The sequence below is a fragment of the Mycteria americana genome, chromosome 16 (genome assembly GCF_035582795.1).
Source record: "Mycteria americana isolate JAX WOST 10 ecotype Jacksonville Zoo and Gardens chromosome 16, USCA_MyAme_1.0, whole genome shotgun sequence".
Taxonomy (NCBI): Eukaryota; Metazoa; Chordata; class Aves; order Ciconiiformes; family Ciconiidae; genus Mycteria; species Mycteria americana.
Window position 1 is genome coordinate 61,308 of NC_134380.1, and position 22,709 is coordinate 84,016.

General features: G+C 57.5%; 2 non-coding genes across 2 annotated transcripts; both read left to right on the plus strand.

Annotated features, from left to right (window-relative positions):
• The first annotated feature begins 8,030 nt into the window (after nucleotides 1-8,030).
• Nucleotides 8,031-8,112, plus strand: TRNAS-GCU (transfer RNA serine (anticodon GCU)). Its single transcript has one exon. It is a non-coding gene; the product is annotated as a tRNA-Ser (tRNA).
• Nucleotides 8,113-19,062: 10,950 nt separating this feature from the next.
• Nucleotides 19,063-19,144, plus strand: TRNAS-GCU (transfer RNA serine (anticodon GCU)). Its single transcript has one exon. It is a non-coding gene; the product is annotated as a tRNA-Ser (tRNA).
• The last annotated feature ends 3,565 nt before the right edge of the window (nucleotides 19,145-22,709 follow it).

The window sequence follows — 22,709 nt, forward strand, 5'->3', positions numbered from 1 at the left end:
CCAGACCGGACCACCCAAAGCCCCCCAGCCCCAGGGAGCCCCCAGAAGCGATGGGCACACTGCCAGCGCTGAGAGAGCTCCCCACGGCAGCCGACGCGGTGGATCCCACGGCTGTGCTCTGAGGGAAGGAGCTGAGGATTGGGCCCGGCAGCGTCACCAGGACCGGCGAGGGCTGGATGGCAACGCTGGAGTCGGCGCACCGGATGACGCAGGGCTCGTTGCAGCTGTTGGCAAGCGGGGTTGGGCCGCAGGCAGCTGGCAGGCACGGGCTGTAGCACGCCATGTCTCGCGGAGGGAGGCGACCCTGCAAGACCGGGAGGGAGCAGAGGGCATTAGCTGTCGGGCCCTTTCAGACCTCCAGCTTGGCTCCTCTGAGAACGGGCAGTGCCTAGGAGCTCAGCAGAGAGAGATGTAGCATGGGGCACGAGTCAAGAAAGCTGTGTCCGGCAGGAGGGCCCACAACTTGGCAGAACACCACAATGCAGCCTCCTCTCCACTGCCTTAACCTCCCCGCTGCCTGGTCACAGCCTGCCATAACTGAAGAGCCCTTCTCTCACCTGCTTGGCATGTCTCACCCACAAGGAGCCGGGATAATCTGGCCAGAGTTACTTGCAATGCCCCATGAAATGCAGGGTCCCACTTGGTAAACATTCTCAAAGGCAGAAGCAGTGGCATGGCCCAACGGTTGATGGACCGCCAGTGTCTGCAGAGAGGGGGTTTCTGTGATTGTTGTGGGCCTGCGGTGGGTATTTGTTTGCAACTGAAGGGTCACCCGAGAGGGTCTGTCCAAACCTCCTGTTTGGAAGCTCCCCCCGCCCAAGTCAAGCTCCTTTGCAGCCTATACCTCAGCCAGCCTTGCCACTCCCAGGCACGCCTGCCCCATGGAGGCACTCTGCTGCCTCCAGTTGCTCCATTACCGAGGGTACGTCTGCAGGCTGCGAGGATATTTCACAACAATCCTTCTGCTCAGCCTTGAAGGCTTGCTAGGGAAGGTGCCCTTCAGAGAGTCCTCAGTAAGTCCCCTCCCGGTATGAGGAAATGGATGCCAGGTTTTTCAGACGGGTTGAGCATAGCCTTGATGCTGTGGCCTTAGTCAGGGAAAGATTTTCCACTGCAGACCAAGAGGCTCCCTCTTCTTGGCATCAGGCTGTGTACTTCCTGATCATCAGCCCTTGTACCAGCATGGAGTTGTTCACTCAGCCAAATGGGTCTCCTTCTTCCCCCGCCCCCCGCCCTCCAGACCCCTGGTCTTGTCAGGGCAGGCTCCTCTCACCCACTGCTCTCAGGAGGGGACACGTCTGAGTAAAACGCAACAGGGCGCCTGAAGACAGCAGCCACTACGGAAGAAGACATCTATGGTAGGACTAGCTCTCCCGAGGAAGCTCCTCGTCATGCCAATAATGCAAAAGGAGCATTGCTGAACTGCGGATGGTGGAGGAAGGGCCCGGGCGTTGGGTAGGGAGTGCTGGCCGTATGTCCTGCGCCTTGGATAGAACCACAGCTGGCAAAGAAACCAACCAATGCCCTGTTTCACATCCTAGACTGTTCACCCAGGATGAGGGAGGCAAAATGCATGCAGCCCTCCCCACAAAAACTGTCCTGCCAACCGAGGAGACAAGAGGCAAAATGAACTGAGACTTACCACCTTCACAGAGCAGAGGAAGGCACGAGGAGAGGATGGAGGAGCTGGGAGTTGGGCACGCTTTTATACTGTGGCCCAGAGCCCCAGGGGAGCTGAAAAATGACACAAACACGAAGCATGTTGAGAAACAGCAATTTTGGCTTCTGAAAGCTCTGCTGGTCGACGAAAGACATGCCTCCTTTGCCAGAAATGCTTGGCTCCCTTTTCATCCTGGGCAGCACTGAAGTGATTTGGTTGATAGCAATTATGTTTCTTCCCCAGACCAACGCTCGTTTGAGGTCTCATGCCAGTTGCTGGTGAAGCCTTGCAGCAGATTCAGGCCAGGAGGAGGTGTTGTGCGCGTCCTGCCCTTCCTGGGGAACATGGCCGCCACTTACTTAGGACTTTGCCAGCGGGGCACGCCTGAAGGCCGCTCAGAAGGGTCTCTCTTTGGCGGGCTGAGGCCGACCCTGAGCAACCCCAGTGCCTGCTCAGAGCCCAGCCAAGCCTCTGCAGGACGGCTGTTCTGCTGAGGGACAGAGAACGGAGGAGACTCAGATCCCTGGGGTGATTGGAAGGGGGTCGTCAAACAAGGCCCTCCTGCGGTCTGGAGAGAAACCCCGCTGTGTACAGGGACGGGGACACAGGCCATTGCTGGAGAGGATCGGGCTTCTCGGTGGCAGATCTCTGCTCCCCTCGGGCCTCGGTGATGCACACACTTTCCAGCCATGCAAAGGGAGCCCAGCAGTTCAGCTGTTGTCTTCGGTCAGCAAAGGCCAGAGTGTTTTCTTTGGGAACTGCACAGCCCTTGCCTTGCCTGCCAGGACTTTACTCGTTACTGTCCCGAGGAGAAGCAAAGGCTCAACGTGGCCCTGGACAGCGATGAAGGAGCCTGCTGACTCATGCCTGAAAGTGAGCCATCACCAAGTGGACCTGTCTGCTTTGGCGCAGTCTTCCCAAACGACACTCACCTTTGCATTATGGCCGGGTGGCTTGTTCAGGTCACTGACCCAGAGGGTCTGGCTTGTTTTCCCTGGCTCAGGGATGGATTGGCACATTCAGGGCCCTTTAATTGCGAGGTGGCACCAGCAGACCACCTCGGAGTCACCCAAAAGTGCTGAGGCACTATGAGACACCTCAGCTCCACCTTGGTGCAAATCATCCAGGCACTGGCATCAGGGGCTCTGGGGGAAAGGAATTTAGGTGTGCAGGGGACCCTAGGCGCAACCTCCTGTCCCCATTCCTGCAGAAATGCAGCTTTTTGTACAGTGTTGTCAGGGCTGTTAGCGTCTTGCCCAACCACTTGGTGACTCCTTGAAATCCTGTCATGCTCCTTGGTGAAACAGCAGCCAAAGGAGGACAGCATGGACATGCCCTCCATGGGGATGTTCCCACTCCCGCACGTTTGTGGAGCACAGACCAAATGGAGGAAAGTTGCTGACACGATGTGTCCAGGGCCTGGGGAGCCTGCTTGTTTTGACAGACGGGTGTGACAGGCCACCGGACTGAGGCTGCAGCCACTGAGTGGCACCAGATGGTGCTCCCTGCTACCCTGTGAGCCATAGTGGAGACTGTGCCGGTCTGGAAAGGTCCGGGGGGAGCTCAAAGGCCAGGTGCGTGTCGCCAGCCCTAAGAGCTGCCTGGAAAAAGCCTCTGACTGCCCGTGCTGCTTGGGAAGATGGGCCACGCTCTCAGCCGGGCAGCCGTGCCGTTTGGGGGAAGGGTCTTGGGTGGGGGCTGTTGGCTTCCGCTGCAAAGGATTGATGGCTCGGTCTCACTTCTGCCGTTGTTTCCAGCAGAGCCATGCTCTGGGGCTGTAGTGCCGTCCTGCCGGGACGGTCAACCCAGTGCCACAGCTCAGGGCAGAAACGTGCTCACTCCGTACAGGCAGAAAGAGGTCCCAGGAGTCACTACGGCGCCAGGGTGGGAGGCAGCCACCCGTGCCTCTTTTCCAGGTGGAACTGGAAGTGCACTGACAAAGCAGCCAGTGATGCTCCCTCCTGCAAGGCTCTGAGGCCTTGGAGGAACTTGAGAGGAGGAACTTGAGAGGCACTCGAGCCCCAGCGTGTCCCCAGCTGAAGGGCAGGGAAGTGGCTGCCCATCTCTTCCAGCCCCCAAAGCCCTGAGATGTGGCCTTTTGAGATGTGGCCCAGCCCCGCAGAAGAGCCACGGGGTGCCCACAGCAATCCCCGCAGGGGAAGCTGCCAGCAGGAACCAACCCCGAGGGAAACTCCCCAAATGGCATGACCTGCCCTATGGCTGCTCTGTTCCCGGCCAGTGCACTAATGGCTGAGCACTCAAACTACTGATGTACAGCCTTGCTGCTCCTCCCTCTCTGCTCTCCCTTCCGGCAGTTGAGAGGTCGTGCAAAGAGGAGCAGACGCCAGGACAGACACTCTGCTCCTCACGTAGCCTCCTTTGCCACCAGGCAGGAGCATGACACAGCCCATCACAGCTCCGCTACAGCAGGCAGTGACTACCATCGCTGGGCTACTCTCCTCCTTGGCCTGCCATCCTGCCCCGCTGCTGCATGTGGGAAGGGTGGGGAGGCATTCCTCTACTGCATGAGGAGCCTGGCCTTTGCTGCGCCTGAGCAAAGCTGAGGCAGCGGGAGAGGGCACGTGCATCCACCTGCCTCAGCAGGCACGTGGTAACACCTGAGGGCAGGAAGCGGACAGCACAGGCCCATCCTTGCTCCGCAAGATGCCTTCTGCTTTGAACTGCAGCCACAAGAGGACACGTCCTTCCCAGGGCTGGCAAGGCAACCAAAAGTGAAAAGCACCCTCAGGCAAATGCTATGAGTGTACTCCTCAGCCACTTTGACCTTGCACCCTTGGGGCTGACTACCCACTTTGAGCATGAGGATTCTGAGAATGAGCATTGACAGATTTCCACAGAACGAGACCTTGTTTCTTCCCCCCTTCCCCTTTTTTCCTTTGTTTTGAGGCCACCACAGAGCTACCTGGCCACCTCTAGGAATGGTCCCAGTGCCCCCATCCCTTCACACCGTGGTGCTTCTCTGCATCTCACATCTCCTTCTTTGGCCTTCATCTTCCAACCACCTCTAGGGGGCTGAGTCCCCTCCTCTCCGTGTCTCTCAGCCGGACAGGCATCCAGCCGGGGCTTGGCTGATTGCTGAGCCCTTCCATGGCCCTGCGGGGCCTTGTGTTTCTCAAGGTCAGCCTCAGCCCTTCAACAGGAGGCCCACGTGAGTGGCCTTCGTCTGGAGGGCTCCACAGCTGAAGGCCTGACTGAGCGTGGTAGTCACGTGCCCAACAAAGATGTGCACAAGCCACACACAGGGCCTGGAGCTACGGAAACCCTTTCCTGGGAACTGGCATGGGACCCCAAATGACCGTTGCTTTGAGGAGCCAGCATCTAATGAATCACTGTGCTCTCACCCAACAGGGAAATGCAAGCCAGACCTTTCAGATGAAAGAGACAAGTTCTTCATCTCTTGGCTGTGCTTTGCAAGCCTCAAATTGCTCTCCGTTGACGTGCTGCACAAAGAAGGTGTGTTCCAGGTCTCCTGAGGCGCCGGCTCACCATATAAAAAGCCTGTGCCACTCCAGGCCCTTCCATCCATATCTCTTCCCTTGCTCTCCACGGTGAACTTGGTAAGTCTGAACTCACTCCTTCTCTTCCTGCTGGGAGGATTTCTGGCTGGGGGACTGCTTCCCTTCTGCGCATGCTCCTTCTGATACGTGGTCCAGGCTTGAAAATACACTGGGCTTCCCTCTTCTGGGAGGTGAGGTGGTGAGGGAAGAGGGAAGGCTTTGTTCCCTTCCGAGAGGGAGTCAGTTTGGCTCCTTTGTAGCAGTGGCTCTGCTGAAGTCTGAGGCTGCATGACCAGTACCATTTAACCGGACACGATGTGCTTCCTCCCCCATCCATAGTGCAGCAACCTGCCTTGGTCACTCTTGGCACGGAAAGGAACTTGCCAGGGAGATCTGACCTGACCCAGGCACTGCCCGTTCTCAGAGGAGCCAAGCTGGAGGTCTGAAAGGGCCCGACAGCTAATGCCCTCTGCTCCCTCCCGGTCTTGCAGGGTCGCCTCCCTCCGCGAGACATGGCGTGCTACAGCCCGTGCCTGCCAGCTGCCTGCGGCCCAACCCCGCTTGCCAACAGCTGCAACGAGCCCTGCGTCATCCGGTGCGCCGACTCCAGCGTTGCCATCCAGCCCTCGCCAGTCCTGGTGACGCTGCCGGGCCCAATCCTCAGCTCCTTCCCTCAGAGCACAGCCGTGGGATCCACCGCGTCGGCTGCCGTGGGGAGCTCTCTCAGCGCTGGCAGTGTGCCCATCGCTTCTGGGGGCTCCCTGGGGCTGGGGGGCTTTGGGTGGTCCGGTCTGGGCCGTGGGCTCTGCGGGCCTCTGGGACGGGGCAATCTCTTATGCTGAAGGCCGTATATTGCCTCCCCGTGGTTGAGCGCCGGGAGCCTCCAGGAAAGCCCTGGAGCCAGCCCTGAGAGCGCGGCCATGGTCTGCAGGTGCCCCAGCTCCCACCGCTCCCACTAGCTGGAGGAAGGGGCCTGCGCTGGCCTTCCGTCTCTTCCCAAGGAAGCCTCTCTCTTTCCCCCTCTTGCTCTGCTTTGCCTTACGCTCCCCACCAAATACCTCCTCCTTCCTTCCGTAGCAATGGGTCTAGGAGATACATGACTGCCAGAGCCTTGAAGGGGAGTTGGAAAAGCAGCATCCCTGGCGTGGAGGTTTTCCTTCAGATGGCAGCACTTCTCTGAGCTTTACTCAGCCTCCTCCAAAATGCATTGCTTAAGCTCTCGCCTTTTCCATTGTCCTTTGATTTTCTCATTAAAGACATTGGGCATCAGCTTTGCAAGAGAGTCCTGTTTCATTCTCCCCTCTTCTCCAATCCCAACCAGCTGAGTGTCCAAAAGAGTTCCTCGCTTGGTAAAACTCGGGCTTTCTCCCTAGTTCCTGGCTTTGAGAGGGCCTCGTCTTTTGCCCCTGACATCCCATAGCAATGGAGACAAGGCCAGCTTGGGGTGAGAGCTCTTGTGGAAGGAGCCCCAGTACTCATCGGCACCCCTTGAAAGCCACAAAATACGGAATGAAGGAAGCCCCATTTTCTGTTGAGTGTCCCTGTGCTGCAGTGATTACAGCAGGGGCTCAACCAAGTGCTGCATTAATGAGAGCCAGTGATGGGCCTGGCTACTTTGTTAGGAAAGTCTTTGTTAAGAACCCAGAAAGTGAATCCCAGGAACCTTTCATATGCACAATGGGGAGTGCCAGCAGTCTGGGGAAGCAGCTCGGCGCAGCATGGCATTTCCCAGGCCTGGCCTCCCTCCTGCCATGGGCTCCTGCCCTGGAGGCAATCCTGAATCTGTCAGTTCTCCTGGTTCACATGTCTCCGCAATTGCAGGCCCATGGGGTGGCCTGGGGCTAGGAGAAACTACTTGGGGTCACCAGGGTGCAAGTGGTTCTGGCCCCAGCCCCCAAGGCTGTGCACTGCTCCCCTTTGTCCAGGGCAGGAATTTTCTCTCCTCCTCCAGGCGGAGGAGAAAGAGAGGCTGCCAGGGCCCTGCCATCCGTGTCCATCCCACGGTGCGCAATCCCGTACCCGCCTTTCTGTTACCCAGCAGGGGCAGCAAGCCTGGCCTCGGCACCATTTTCCCCAGCTCAAGGTCTGACCTTCAAGGCACGGAAAGGTCTGGGCTCAGGGGACCAGTGCAGTTGTTTCAACTCTCTGCAGCACTGCAGCTCTGGCAGGTGAAAAGAGGAGCTGTGTGCAGTGGGGCTGGTGTCCCTCAGCTCCCTCTTCGTTCCTGACTGTTAGCTGTGCTGGGAGAGAAGCAGCCTGTGATGAGATGCTGGGTGAGCGCCGGGGGACCAGCACAGAGGCGCCATGGCCAAGCCTGAGGCACGTGCTCTGTCCTGGTGAAAAAAGTCCACCAGTCAAGTGTGAGTGACTCCTGTCCATATGAGCTGGTGGTATCCTTCCAGAATGTGAGGGGAAGGTGGCTGGTGACAAATTAATCTCAAAGTCAAGCTCAAGTCTTTTGGAGGTGCTGGGCTGGTCTGCGGGCACTCTCTGGTGTTCCTTCCCGGGAAGGAGCGTGGGGCTCTGCTGTTCAGTCGTTTTCTGATGTGAACGCCGAGACCTATTTCGCAAAGTGCCCGGAGCTCAGCCCAGCTGTCAGGAGAGTGGAGCAGTCCCAAAAGGCAAAAGGTGGAGGCTGTCTCCTCTCTCCCATGTCAAAGAGTATAAAAAGCTGTAGGCGTCAGAAGCAGGAGCTGGAGCTGGAGCTGGAGCAGGAGCAGGAGCAGGAGCAGCAGGAGCAGGAGCAGGAGCAGGAGCAGGAGCAGGAGCAGGAGCAGGAGCAGGAGCAGCAGGAGCAGGAGCAGTTGCAGCCACAGTGGCAGCAGCGGCAGGAGCAGCAGTAGCCACATGCTGACGAGGTGGCCGAGTGGTGAAGGCGATGGACTGCTAATCCATTGTGCTCTGCACGCGTGGGTTCGAATCCCATCCTCGTCGGCCAGCCCAACAATGGTCTGAGTTTCTGAGTTTCTGAGTGTGAGCAGCTCCATGTGTGTCCCCAAGGAAGCCTTTGTTTTGAGATGAGAGTTGCCTGAAAAGAACTTGCAAGGTTTTCAAGTGGCTCAGGACACACCTCAACCTCTTCTGTCTCCACATAGGCAAGAGGAACAAAAAGGGCAAGAAGGAAGATACAGGCAACTCACACGATGGTCAGCCTCTCCTCGATCCCTGGCAAGATGATAGAGCAAACCATCCTGGAAGCAGTTTCCAAACATAGGTAGCACAGGAAAGCGCTTGGGAGCAGTAAGCATTTAGGATTTCTAAAGGAGAAGTCATGCTTAACCAAGCTGGTAGCCTTCTACAGTGAGGTGACGAGCTTGGCGGAGAAGGGAAGAGCACTGGATGCTGTTTACCTTGCCTTCAGGAAGGCTCAACCAGCCGCGGAACGAAAACAAAACACGCGTAACCCACCTTCTGTCACAGAACATTTCAAGCAAGATATTCTTTTATGGGAGGCATTGCTCTCGTCTGTCCACAGAATCTCAGAATCGTTGGGGTGGGAAGGGACCTCCTGAGATCCTTTAGTGCAAGCCAACTGCTCCAGCAGGGTCACCTTGAGCTGGTTGCTTAGCACATAGTCCAGTTGGTTTTGAGTACCTCCAAGGACGGAGACTCCACAACCTCTCTGCGCAACCTGGTCCACTGTGTGACACCCCTGACGGCAAGAAAGCGGATTCTTGCCTTGAGATGGAATTGCAGGTGTTTTAATTTGTGCCCACTGCCTCTTGCGCTGGCAGTTCGAATCCAGAAGGATCCCCCTCTGTTCGGTGGCTGCTGAACCCAGCAGCCCAGCAGAGCTCAGGCTGCCACAGCTCCGTGCCCCCAGGCCCAGCCAGCAGCCAGGCTGAGCATGCCTCCCAGGAGGCACACACACACACACAGATCCATGCATACAACCCATATACACATGGCCGACCACACCCATCAGCCCAGGCAGAAACACTCAGCACTCAACAAAGGGCACCCACAGCCTCCTCCAGGTCCTCTTTCTGGCTAATCACGAGGAAGGTCTGTGAGTGGGAAAATACTACACACCTGTACAACGTGGAGCCCTCCATCAGCTGGGCTCAGACTGTAGCCCCTCTACCCTGTAGCTGGTGCCTGGCTCCAGTTGGCCTGGACACCCTGGTCCTTCTGGTAGCCAGCTCCCCCGGTTCTCTCGCCCCTAGAGGCTCGCACGCAGACACTAACAGGTGTCTCTGGCAGTTGGCCAGGACCCTCTGGTGCCTCCTGTAGCCTACTCCTTCTGTGACCTCACCCTTAGAGGCACACACCCATACGTGGCTCCCAAGCGGCTTTACCCACTCGCCGCAGCATCTGGCTTGATGCTCGAGAGCAACCACACGCTGACTTGCATACCCTCACACGCTCCACTTGCTGGCACGTTATTTCCACTCACCCTGGTCTGTCCAGGTGCCGGCACCCCAGACAAACAGTCCCAGTGACCTCTGGTCCCACTCCAGTGACTGGCACCACCCAGGCAGCAACCACGGCGACCTGTGGTTTGACTCCAGTTGCTGGCCCCTAGGCTTCCATACCCACACATACGCACAGAATAGAGAGCCCCTCACCAGGGAGAAGAGTTAGGAATAGAGCTTAAGAAGAACACAGGACAGGCTGCGCTGATCCGAAGCAGGGCAGGGCCAGGCAAGCATCCCGAACAGCAACCAATTCTTGAGTGACAGCCATGTTGTCCCATCTTCCCTCTACTTTTCCCACGTTTCTTCCTCCCAGGACCACCCTGAACCCTCCCTTCCCCCACCTCTGGTTCCTCTCCCCAAACATTCCATACCCACTCTCGTGCCGTCCTGTCATGCTCTTCCCCTGCACTCAGCACAGTTTTCCAGTACTTAAAGGCCACTACAAAGAGGACGGAGACTCTCTCTTAACAAAGAGCCACACGGAGAGGACAGGGAGCAACTGGGAGAGGTTTTACCTTGATATAAGAAAGACATCTTCTACAGTGAGGACAATCATTCACTGCAACAGCCTCCCCAGGGACGTGGTAGAGTCCCCATGACTGGGAGGTTTTCAAGATGCGCTTGGACAGGGTGCTAGATAATCTCATCTAGGCTCCCTTTCCCACAAAAGCTTGCACCAGAGGATCTTTGGAGGTCCCTGCCACTCGGGGCGATTCTCTCATTCTATCAATATTCGGGCTTCCTTCATACTGTGTTTTGTGGCTTTCGAGGGGTGCCGATGAGTACTGGGGCTCCTTCCACAAGAGCTCTCACCCCAAGCTGGCCTTGTCTCCATTGCTATGGGATGTCGGGGCAAAAGACGAGGCTCTCTCAAAGCCAGGAACTAGGGAGAAAGCCTGAGTTTTACCAAGCGAGGAACTCTTTTGGACACTCAGCTGGTTGGGATTGGAGAAGAGGGGAGAATGAAACAGGACTCTCTTGCAAAGCTGATGCCCAATGTCTTTAATGAGAAAATCAAAGGACAATGGAAAAGGCGAGAGCTTAAGCAATGCATTTTGGAGGAGGCTGAGTGAAGCTCAGAGAAGTGCTGCCATCTGAAGGAAAACCTCCACGCCAGGGATGCTGCTTTTCCAACTCCCCTTCAAGGCTCTGGCAGTCATGTATCTCCTAGACCCATTGCTACGGAAGGAAGGAGGAGGTGTTTGGTGGTGAGCGGAAGGCAAAGCAGAGCAAGAGGGGGAAAGAGAGAGGCTTCCTTGGGAAGAGACGGAAGGCCAGCGCAGGCCCCTTCCTCCAGGCGGAGCGGTGGGAGCTCAGCTCCTCTGCAGACCATGGCCGTGCTCTCAGGGCTGGCTCCAGGGCTTTCCTGGAGGCTCCCAGCGCTCAACCACAGGGAGGCAATATACGGCCTTCAGCATAAGAGATTGCCCCGTCCCAGAGGCCCGCAGAGCCCACGGCCCAGACCGGACCACCCAAAGCCCCCCAGCCCCAGGGAGCCCCCAGAAGCGATGGGCACACTGCCAGCGCTGAGAGAGCTCCCCACGGCAGCCGACGCGGTGGATCCCACGGCTGTGCTCTGAGGGAAGGAGCTGAGGATTGGGCCCGGCAGCGTCACCAGGACCGGCGAGGGCTGGATGGCAACGCTGGAGTCGGCGCACCGGATGACGCAGGGCTCGTTGCAGCTGTTGGCAAGCGGGGTTGGGCCGCAGGCAGCTGGCAGGCACGGGCTGTAGCACGCCATGTCTCGCGGAGGGAGGCGACCCTGCAAGACCGGGAGGGAGCAGAGGGCATTAGCTGTCGGGCCCTTTCAGACCTCCAGCTTGGCTCCTCTGAGAACGGGCAGTGCCTAGGAGCTCAGCAGAGAGAGATGTAGCATGGGGCACGAGTCAAGAAAGCTGTGTCCGGCAGGAGGGCCCACAACTTGGCAGAACACCACAATGCAGCCTCCTCTCCACTGCCTTAACCTCCCCGCTGCCTGGTCACAGCCTGCCATAACTGAAGAGCCCTTCTCTCACCTGCTTGGCATGTCTCACCCACAAGGAGCCGGGATAATCTGGCCAGAATTACTTGCAATGCCCCATGAAATGCAGGGTCCCACTTGGTAAACATTCTCAAAGGCAGAAGCAGTGGCATGGCCCAACGGTTGATGGACCGCCAGTGTCTGCAGAGAGGGGGTTTCTGTGATTGTTGTGGGCCTGCGGTGGGTATTTGTTTGCAACTGAAGGGTCACCCGAGAGGGTCTGTCCAAACCTCCTGTTTGGAAGCTCCCCCCGCCCAAGTCAAGCTCCTTTGCAGCCTATACCTCAGCCAGCCTTGCCACTCCCAGGCACGCCTGCCCCATGGAGGCACTCTGCTGCCTCCAGTTGCTCCATTACCGAGGGTACGTCTGCAGGCTGCGAGGATATTTCACAACAATCCTTCTGCTCAGCCTTGAAGGCTTGCTAGGGAAGGTGCCCTTCAGAGAGTCCTCAGTAAGTCCCCTCCCGGTATGAGGAAATGGATGCCAGGTTTTTCAGACGGGTTGAGCATAGCCTTGATGCTGTGGCCTTAGTCAGGGAAAGATTTTCCACTGCAGACCAAGAGGCTCCCTCTGCTTGGCATCAGGCTGTGTACTTCCTGATCATCAGCCCTTGTACCAGCATGGAGTTGTTCACTCAGCCAAATGGGTCTCCTTCTTCCCCCGCCCCCCGCCCTCCAGAACCCTGGTCTTGTCAGGGCAGGCTCCTCTCACCCACTGCTCTCAGGAGGGGACACGTCTGAGTAAAACGCAACAGGGCGCCTGAAGACAGCAGCCACTACGGAAGAAGACATCTATGGTAGGACTAGCTCTCCCGAGGAAGCTCCTCGTCATGCCAATAATGCAAAAGGAGCATTGCTGAACTGCGGATGGTGGAGGAAGGGCCCGGGCGTTGGGTAGGGAGTGCTGGCCGTATGTCCTGCGCCTTGGATAGAACCACAGCTGGCAAAGAAACCAACCAATGCCCTGTTTCACATCCTAGACTGTTCACCCAGGATGAGGGAGGCAAAATGCATGCAGCCCTCCCCACAAAAACTGTCCTGCCAACCGAGGAGACAAGAGGCAAAATGAACTGAGACTTACCACCTTCACAGAGCAGAGGAAGGCACGAGGAGAGGATGGAGGAGCTGGGAGTTGGGCACGCTTTTATACTGTGGCCCAGAGCCCCAGGGGAGCTGAAAAATGACACAAACACGAAGCATGTTGAGAAACAGCAATTTTGGCTTCTGAAAGCTCTGCTGGTCGACGAAAGACATGCCTCCTTTGCCAGAAATGCTTGGCTCCCTTTTCATCCTGGGCAGCACTGAAGTGATTTGGTTGATAGCAATTATGTTTCTTCCCCAGACCAACGCTCGTTTGAGGTCTCATGCCAGTTGCTGGTGAAGCCTTGCAGCAGATTCAGGCCAGGAGGAGGTGTTGTGCGCGTCCTGCCCTTCCTGGGGAACATGGCCGCCACTTACTTAGGACTTTGCCAGCGGGGCACGCCTGAAGGCCGCTCAGAAGGGTCTCTCTTTGGCGGGCTGAGGCCGACCCTGAGCAACCCCAGTGCCTGCTCAGAGCCCAGCCAAGCCTCTGCAGGACGGCTGTTCTGCTGAGGGACAGAGAACGGAGGAGACTCAGATCCCTGGGGTGATTGGAAGGGGGTCGTCAAACAAGGCCCTCCTGCGGTCTGGAGAGAAACCCCGCTGTGTACAGGGACGGGGACACAGGCCATTGCTGGAGAGGATCGGGCTTCTCGGTGGCAGATCTCTGCTCCCCTCGGGCCTCGGTGATGCACACACTTTCCAGCCATGCAAAGGGAGCCCAGCAGTTCAGCTGTTGTCTTCGGTCAGCAAAGGCCAGAGTGTTTTCTTTGGGAACTGCACAGCCCTTGCCTTGCCTGCCAGGACTTTACTCGTTACTGTCCCGAGGAGAAGCAAAGGCTCAACGTGGCCCTGGACAGCGATGAAGGAGCCTGCTGACTCATGCCTGAAAGCGAGCCATCACCAAGTAGACCTGTCTGCTTTGGCGCAGTCTTCCCAAACGACACTCACCTTTGCATTATGGCCGGGTGGCTTGTTCGGGTCACTGACCCAGAGGGTCTGGCTTGTTTTCCCTGGCTCAGGGATGGATTGGCACATTCAGGGCCCTTTAATTGCGAGGTGGCACCAGCAGACCACCTCGGAGTCACCCAAAAGTGCTGAGGCACTATGAGACACCTCAGCTCCACCTTGGTGCAAATCATCCAGGCACTGGCATCAGGGGCTCTGGGGGAAAGGAATTTAGGTGTGCAGGGGACCCTAGGCGCAACCTCCTGTCCCCATTCCTGCAGAAATGCAGCTTTTTGTACAGTGTTGTCAGGGCTGTTAGCGTCTTGCCCAACCACTTGGTGACTCCTTGAAATCCTGTCATGCTCCTTGGTGAAACAGCAGCCAAAGGAGGACAGCACGGACGTGCCCTGACATTCCCACTCCCGCACGTTTGTGGAGCACAGACCAAATGGAGGCAAGTTGCCAACACGATGTATCCAGGGCCTGGGGAGCCTGCTTTTTTTGACAGACGGGCGTGACAGGCCACCGGACTGAGGCTGCAGCCACTGAGTGGCACCAGATGGTGCTCCCTGCTACCCTGTGAGCCATAGTGGAGACTGTGCCGGTCTGGAAAGGTCCGGGGGGAGCTCAAAGGCCAGGTGCGTGTCGCCAGCCCTAAGAGCTGCCTGGAAAAAGCCTCTGACTGCCCGTGCTGCTTGGGAAGATGGGCCACGCTCTCAGCCGGGCAGCCGTGCCGTTTGGGGGAAGGGTCTTGGGTGGGGGCTGTTGGCTTCCGCTGCAAAGGATTGATGGCTCGGTCTCACTTCTGCCGTTGTTTCCAGCAGAGCCATGCTCTGGGGCTGTAGTGCCGTCCTGCCGGGACGGTCAACCCAGTGCCACAGCTCACGGCAGAAACGTGCTCACTCCGTACAGGCAGAAAGAGGTCCCAGGAGTCACTACGGCGCCAGGGTGGGAGGCAGCCACCCGTGCCTCTTTTCCAGGTGGAACTGGAAGTGCACTGACAAAGCAGCCAGTGATGCTCCCTCCTGCAAGGCTCTGAGGCCTTGGAGGAACTTGAGAGGAGGAACTTGAGAGGCACTCGAGCCCCAGCGTGTCCCCAGCTGAAGGGCAGGGAAGTGGCTGCCCATCTCTTCCAGCCCCCAAAGCCCTGAGATGTGGCCTTTTGAGACGTGGCCCAGCCCCGCAGAAGAGCCACGGGGTGCCCACAGCAATCCCCGCAGGGGAAGCTGCCAGCAGGAACCAACCCTGAGGGAAACTCCCCAAATGGCATGACCTGCCCTATGGCTGCTCTGTTCCCGGCCAGTGCACTAATGCCTGAGCACTCAAACTACTGATGTACAGCCTTGCTGCTCCTCCCTCTCTGCTCTCCCTTCCGGCAGTTGAGAGGTCGTGCAAAGAGGAGCAGACGCCAGGACAGACACTCTGCTCCTCACGTAGCCTCCTTTGCCACCAGGCAGGAGCATGACACAGCCCATCACAGCTCCGCTACAGCAGGCAGTGACTACCATCGCTGGGCTACTCTCCTCCTTGGCCTGCCATCCTGCCCCGCTGCTGCATGTGGGAAGGGTGGGGAGGCATTCCTCTACTGCATGAGGAGCCTGGCCTTTGCTGCGCCTGAGCAAAGCTGAGGCAGCGGGAGAGGGCACGTGCATCCACCTGCCTCAGCAGGCACGGGGTAACACCTGAGGGCAGGAAGCGGACAGCACAGGCCCATCCTTGCTCCGCAAGATGCCTTCTGCTTTGAACTGCAGCCACAAGAGGACACGTCCTTCCCAGGGCTGGCAAGGCAACCAAAAGTGAAAAGCACCCTCAGGCAAATGCTATGAGTGTACTCCTCAGCCACTTTGACCTTGCACCCTTGGGGCTGACTACCCACTTTGAGCATGAGGATTCTGAGAATGAGCATTGACAGATTTCCACAGAACGAGACCTTGTTTCTTCCCCCCTTCCCCTTTTTTCCTTTGTTTTGAGGCCACCACAGAGCTACCTGGCCACCTCTAGGAATGGTCCCAGTGCCCCCATCCCTTCACACCGTGGTGCTTCTCTGCATCTCACATCTCCTTCTTTGGCCTTCATCTTCCATCCACCTCTAGGGGGCTGAGTCTCCTCCTCTCCGTGTCTCTCAGCCGGACAGGCATCCAGCCGGGGCTTGGCTGATTGCTGAGCCCTTCCATGGCCCTGCGGGGCCTTGTGTTTCTCAAGGTCAGCCTCAGCCCTTCAACAGGAGGCCCACGTGAGTGGCCTTCATCTGGAGGGCTCCACAGCTGAAGGCCTGACTGAGCGTGGTAGTCACGTGCCCAACAAAGATGTGCACAAGCCACACACAGGGCCTGGAGCTACGGAAACCCTTTCCTGGGAACTGGCATGGGACCCCAAATGACCGTTGCTTTGAGGAGCCAGCATCTAATGAATCACTGTGCTCTCACCCAACAGGGAAATGCAAGCCAGACCTTTCAGATGAAAGAGACAAGTTCTTCATCTCTTGGCTGTGCTTTGCAAGCCTCAAATTGCTCTCCGTTGACGTGCTGCACAAAGAAGGTGTGTTCCAGGTCTCCTGAGGCGCCGGCTCACCATATAAAAAGCCTGTGCCACTCCAGGCCCTTCCATCCATATCTCTTCCCTTGCTCTCCACGGTGAACTTGGTAAGTCTGAACTCACTCCTTCTCTTCCTGCTGGGAGGATTTCTGGCTGGGGGACTGCTTCCCTTCTGCACGTGCTCCTTCTGATACGTGGTCCAGGCTTGAAAATACACTGGGCTTCCCTCTTCTGGGAGGTGAGGTGGTGAGGGAAGAGGGAAGGCTTTGTTCCCTTCCGAGAGGGAGTCAGTTTGGCTCCTTTGTAGCAGTGGCTCTGCTGAAGTCTGAGGCTGCATGACCAGTACCATTTAACCGGACACAATGTGCTTCCTCCCCCATCCATAGTGCAGCAACCTGCCTTGGTCACTCTTGGCACGGAAAGGAACTTGCCAGGGAGATCTGACCTGACCCAGGCACTGCCCGTTCTCAGAGGAGCCAAGCTGGAGGTCTGAAAGGGCCCGACAGCTAATGCCCTCTGCTCCCTCCCGGTCTTGCAGGGTCGCCTCCCTCCGCGAGACATGGCGTGCTACAGCCCGTGCCTGCCAGCTGCCTGCGGCCCAACCCCGCTTGCCAACAGCTGCAACGAGCCCTGCGTCATCCGGTGCGCCGACTCCAGCGTTGCCATCCAGCCCTCGCCAGTCCTGGTGACGCTGCCGGGCCCAATCCTCAGCTCCTTCCCTCAGAGCACAGCCGTGGGATCCACCGCGTCGGCTGCCGTGGGGAGCTCTCTCAGCGCTGGCAGTGTGCCCATCGCTTCTGGGGGCTCCCTGGGGCTGGGGGGCTTTGGGTGGTCCGGTCTGGGCCGTGGGCTCTGCGGGCCTCTGGGACGGGGCAATCTCTTATGCTGAAGGCCGTATATTGCCTCCCCGTGGTTGAGCGCTGGGAGCCTCCAGGAAAGCCCTGGAGCCAGCCCTGAGAGCGCGGCCATGGTCTGCAGGTACCCCAGCTCCCACCGCTCCCACTAGCTGGAGGAAGGGGCCTGCGCTGGCCTTCCGTCTCTTCCCAAGGAAGCCTCTCTCTTTCCCCCTCTTGCTCTGCTTTGCCTTACGCTCCCCACCAAATACCTCCTCCTTCCTTCCGTAGCAATGGGTCTAGGAGATACATGACTGCCAGAGCCTTGAAGGGGAGTTGGAAAAGCAGCATCCCTGGCGTGCAGGTTTTCCTTCAGATGGCAGCACTTCTCTGAGCTTTACTCAGCCTCCTCCAAAATGCATTGCTTTAGCTCTCGCCTTTTCCATTGTCCTTTGATTTTCTCATTAAAGACATTGGGCATCAGCTTTGCAAGAGAGTCCTGTTTCATTGTCCCCTCTTCTCCAATCCCAACCAGCTGAGTGTCCAAAAGAGTTCCTCGCTTGGTAAAACTCGGGCTTTCTCCCTAGTTCCTGGCTTTGAGAGGGCCTCGTCTTTTGCCCCTGACATCCCATAGCGATGGAGACAAGGCCAGCTTGGGGTGAGAGCTCTTGTGGAAGGAGCCCCAGTACTCATCGGCACCCCTTGAAAGCCACAAAATACGGAATGAAGGAAGCCCCATTTTCTGTTGAGTGTCCCTGTGCTGCAGTGATTACAGCAGGGGCTCAACCAAGTGCTGCATTAATGAGAGCCAGTGATGGGCCTGGCTACTTTGTTAGGAAAGTCTTTGTTAAGAACCCAGAAAGTGAATCCCAGGAACCTTTCATATGCACAATGGGGAGTGCCAGCAGTCTGGGGAAGCAGCTCGGCGCAGCATGGCATTTCCCAGGCCTGGCCTCCCTCCTGCCATGGGCTCCTGCCCTGGAGGCAATCCTGAATCTGTCAGTTCTCCTGGTTCACATGTCTCCGCAATTGCAGGCCCATGGGGTGGCCTGGGGCTAGGAGAAACTACTTGGGGTCACCAGGGTGCAAGTGGTTCTGGCCCCAGCCCCCAAGGCTGTGCACTGCTCCCCTTTGTCCAGGGCAGGAATTTTCTCTCCTCCTCCAGGCGGAGGAGAAAGAGAGGCTGCCAGGGCCCTGCCATCCGTGTCCATCCCACGGTGCGCAATCCCGTACCCGCCTTTCTGTTATCCAGCAGGGGCAGCAAGCCTGGCCTCGGCACCATTTTCCCCAGCTCAAGGTCTGACCTTCAAGGCACGGAAAGGTCTGGGCTCAGGGGACCAGTGCAGTTGTTTCAACTCTCTGCAGCACTGCAGCTCTGGCAGGTGAAAAGAGGAGCTGTGTGCAGTGGGGCTGGTGTCCCTCAGCTCCCTCTTCGTTCCTGACTGTTAGCTGTGCTGGGAGAGAAGCAGCCTGTGATGAGATGCTGGGTGAGCGCCGGGGGACCAGCACAGAGGCGCCATGGCCAAGCCTGAGGCACGTGCTCTGTCCTGGTGAAAAAAGTCCACCAGTCAAGTGTGAGTGACTCCTGTCCATATGAGCTGGTGGTATCCTTCCAGAATGTGAGGGAAAGGTGGCTGGTGACAAATTAATCTCAAAGTCAAGCTCAAGTCTTTTGGAGGTGCTGGGCTGCTCTGCAGGCACTCTCTGGTGTTCCCTCCCGGGAAGGAGCGTGGGGCTCTGCTGTTCAGTCGTTTTCTGATGTGAATGCCGAGACCTATTTCCCACAGTGCCCGGAGCTCAGCCCAGCTGTCAGGAGAGTGGAGCAGTCGCAAAAGGCAAAAGCTGGAGGCTGTCTCCTCTCTCCCATGTCAAAGAGTATAAAAAGCTGTAGGCGTCAGAAGCAGGAGCTGGAGCTGGAGCTGGAGCAGGAGCAGGAGCAGGAGCAGCAGGAGCAGGAGCAGGAGCAGGAGCAGCAGGAGCAGGAGCAGCAAAATGAGGAGCAGTTGCAGCCACAGTGGCAGCAGCGGCAGGAGCAGCAGTAGCCACATGCTGACGAGGTGGCCGAGTGGTGAAGGCGATGGACTGCTAATCCATTGTGCTCTGCACGCGTGGGTTCGAATCCCATCCTCGTCGGCCAGCCCAACAATGGTCTGAGTTTCTGAGTTTCTGAGTGTGAGCAGCTCCATGTGTGTCCCCAAGGAAGCCTTTGTTTTGAGATGAGAGTTGCCTGAAAAGAACTTGCAAGGTTTTCAAGTGGCTCAGGACACACCTCAACCTCTTCTGTCTCCACATAGGCAAGAGGAACAAAAAGGGCAAGAAGGAAGATACAGGCAACTCACACGATGGTCAGCCTCTCCTCGATCCCTGGCAAGATGATAGAGCAAACCATCCTGGAAGCAGTTTCCAAACATAGGTAGCACAGGAAAGCGCTTGGGAGCAGTAAGCATTTAGGATTCTAAAGGAGAAGTCATGCTTAACCAAGGTGGTAGCCTTCTACAGTGAGGTGACGAGCTTGGCGGAGAAGGGAAGAGCACTGGATGCTGTTTACCTTGCCTTCAGGAAGGCTCAACCAGCCGCGGAACGAAAACAAAACACGCGTAACCCACCTTCTGTCACAGAACATTTCAAGCAAGATATTCTTTTATGGGAGGCATTGCTCTCGTCTGTCCACAGAATCTCAGAATCGTTGGGGTGGGAAGGGACCTCCTGAGATCCTTTAGTGCAAGCCAACTGCTCCAGCAGGGTCACCTTGAGCTGGTTGCTTAGCACATAGTCCAGTTGGTTTTGAGTACCTCCAAGGACGGAGACTCCACAACCTCTCTGCGCAACCTGGTCCACTGTGTGACACCCCTGACGGCAAGAAAGCGGATTCTTGCCTTGAGATGGAATTGCAGGTGTTTTAATTTGTGCCCACTGCCTCTTGCGCTGGCAGTTCGAATCCAGAAGGATCCCTCTCTGTTCGGTGGCTGCTGAACCCAGCAGCCCAGCAGAGCTCAGGCTGCCACAGCTCCGTGCCCCCAGGCCCAGCCAGCAGCCAGGCTGAGCATGCCTCCCAGGAGGCACACACACACACACAGATCCATGCATACAACCCATATACACATGGCCGACCACACCCATCAGCCCAGGCAGAAACACTCAGCACTCAACAAAGGGCACCCACAGCCTCCTCCAGGTCCTCTTTCTGGCTAATCACGAGGAAGGTCTGTGAGTGGGAAAATACTACACACCTGTACAACGTGGAGCCCTCCATCAGCTGGGCTCAGACTGTAGCCCCTCTACCCTGTAGCTGGTGCCTGGCTCCAGTTGGCCTGGACACCCTGGTCCTTCTGGTAGCCAGCTCCCCCGGTTCTCTCGCCCCTAGAGGCTCGCAGACAGACACTAACAGGTGTCTCTGGCAGTTGGCCAGGACCCTCTGGTGCCTCCTGTAGCCTACTCCTTCTGTGACCTCACCCTTAGAGGCACACACCCATACGTGGCTCCCAAGCGGCTTTACCCACTCGCCGCAGCATCTGGCTTGATGCTCAAGAGCAACCACACACTGACTTGCATACCCTCACACGCTCCACTTGCTGGCACGTTATTTCCACTCACCCTGGTCTGTCCAGGTGCCGGCACCCCAGACAAACAGTCCCAGTGACCTCTGGTCCCACTCCAGTGACTGGCACCACCCAGGCAGCAACCACGGCGACCTGTGGTTTGACTCCAGTTGCTGGCCCCTAGGCTTCCATACCCACACATACGCACAGAATAGAGAGCCCCTCACCAGGGAGAAGAGTTAGGAATAGAGCTTAAGAAGAACACAGGACAGGCTGCGCTGATCCGAAGCAGGGCAGGGCCAGGCAAGCATCCCGAACAGCAACCAATTCTTGAGTGACAGCCATGTTGTCCCATCTTCCCTCTACTTTTCCCACGTTTCTTCCTCCCAGGACCACCCTGAACCCTCCCTTCCCCCACCTCTTGTTCATCTCCCCAAACTTTCCATACCCACTCTCGTGCCGTCCTGTCATGCTCTTCCCCTGCACTCAGCACAGTTTTCCAGTACTTAAAGGCCACTACAAAGAGGACGGAGACTCTCTCTTAACAAAGAGCCACACGGAGAGGACAGGGAGCAACTGGGAGAGGTTTTACCTTGATATAAGAAAGACATCTTCTACAGTGAGGACAATCATTCACTGCAACAGCCTCCCCAGGGACGTGGTAGAGTCCCCATGACTGGGAGGTTTTCAAGATGCGCTTGGACAGGGTGCTAGATAATCTCATCTAGGCTCCCTTTCCCACAAAAGCTTGCACCAGAGGATCTTTGGAGGTCCCTGCCACTCGGGGCGATTCTCTCATTCCATCAATATTCGGGCTTCCTTCATACTGTGTTTTGTGGCTTTCGAGGGGTGCCGATGAGTACTGGGGCTCCTTCCACAAGAGCTCTCACCCCAAGCTGGCCTTGTCTCCATTGCTATGGGATGTCAGGGGCAAAAGACGAGGCTCTCTCAAAGCCAGGAACTAGGGAGAAAGCCCGAGTTTTACCAAGCGAGGAACTCTTTTGGACACTCAGCTGGTTGGGATTGGAGAAGAGGGGAGAATGAAACAGGACTCTCTTGCAAAGCTGATGCCCAATGTCTTTAATGAGAAAATCAAAGGACAATGGAAAAGGCGAGAGCTTAAGCAATGCATTTTGGAGGAGGCTGAGTGAAGCTCAGAGAAGTGCTGCCATCTGAAGGAAAACCTCCACGCCAGGGATGCTGCTTTTCCAACTCCCCTTCAAGGCTCTGGCAGTCATGTATCTCCTAGACCCATTGCTACGGAAGGAAGGAGGAGGTATTTGGTGGGGAGCGTAAGGCAAAGCAGAGCAAGAGGGGGAAAGAGAGAGGCTTCCTTGGGAAGAGACGGAAGGCCAGCGCAGGCCCCTTCCTCCAGGCGGAGCGGTGGGAGCTCAGCTCCTCTGCAGACCATGGCCGTGCTCTCAGGGCTGGCTCCAGGGCTTTCCTGGAGGCTCCCAGCGCTCAACCACAGGGAGGCAATATACGGCCTTCAGCATAAGAGATTGCCCCGTCCCAGAGGCCCGCAGAGCCCATGGCCCAGACCGGACCACCCAAAGCCCCCCAGCCCCAGGGAGCCCCCAGAAGCGATGGGCACACTGCCAGCGCTGAGAGAGCTCCCCACGGCAGCCGACGCGGTGGATCCCACGGCTGTGCTCTGAGGGAAGGAGCTGAGGATTGGGCCCGGCAGCGTCACCAGGACCGGCGAGGGCTGGATGGCAACGCTGGAGTCGGCGCACCGGATGACGCAGGGCTCGTTGCAGCTGTTGGCAAGCGGGGTTGGGCCGCAGGCAGCTGGCAGGCACGGGCTGTAGCACGCCATGTCTCGCGGAGGGAGGCGACCCTGCAAGACCGGGAGGGAGCAGAGGGCATTAGCTGTCGGGCCCTTTCAGACCTCCAGCTTGGCTCCTCTGAGAACGGGCAGTGCCTAGGAGCTCAGCAGAGAGAGATGTAGCATGGGGCACGAGTCAAGAAAGCTGTGTCCGGCAGGAGGGCCCACAACTTGGCAGAACACCACAATGCAGCCTCCTCTCCACTGCCTTAACCTCCCCGCTGCCTGGTCACAGCCTGCCATAACTGAAGAGCCCTTCTCTCACCTGCTTGGCATGTCTCACCCACAAGGAGCCGGGATAATCTGGCCAGAGTTACTTGCAATGCCCCAT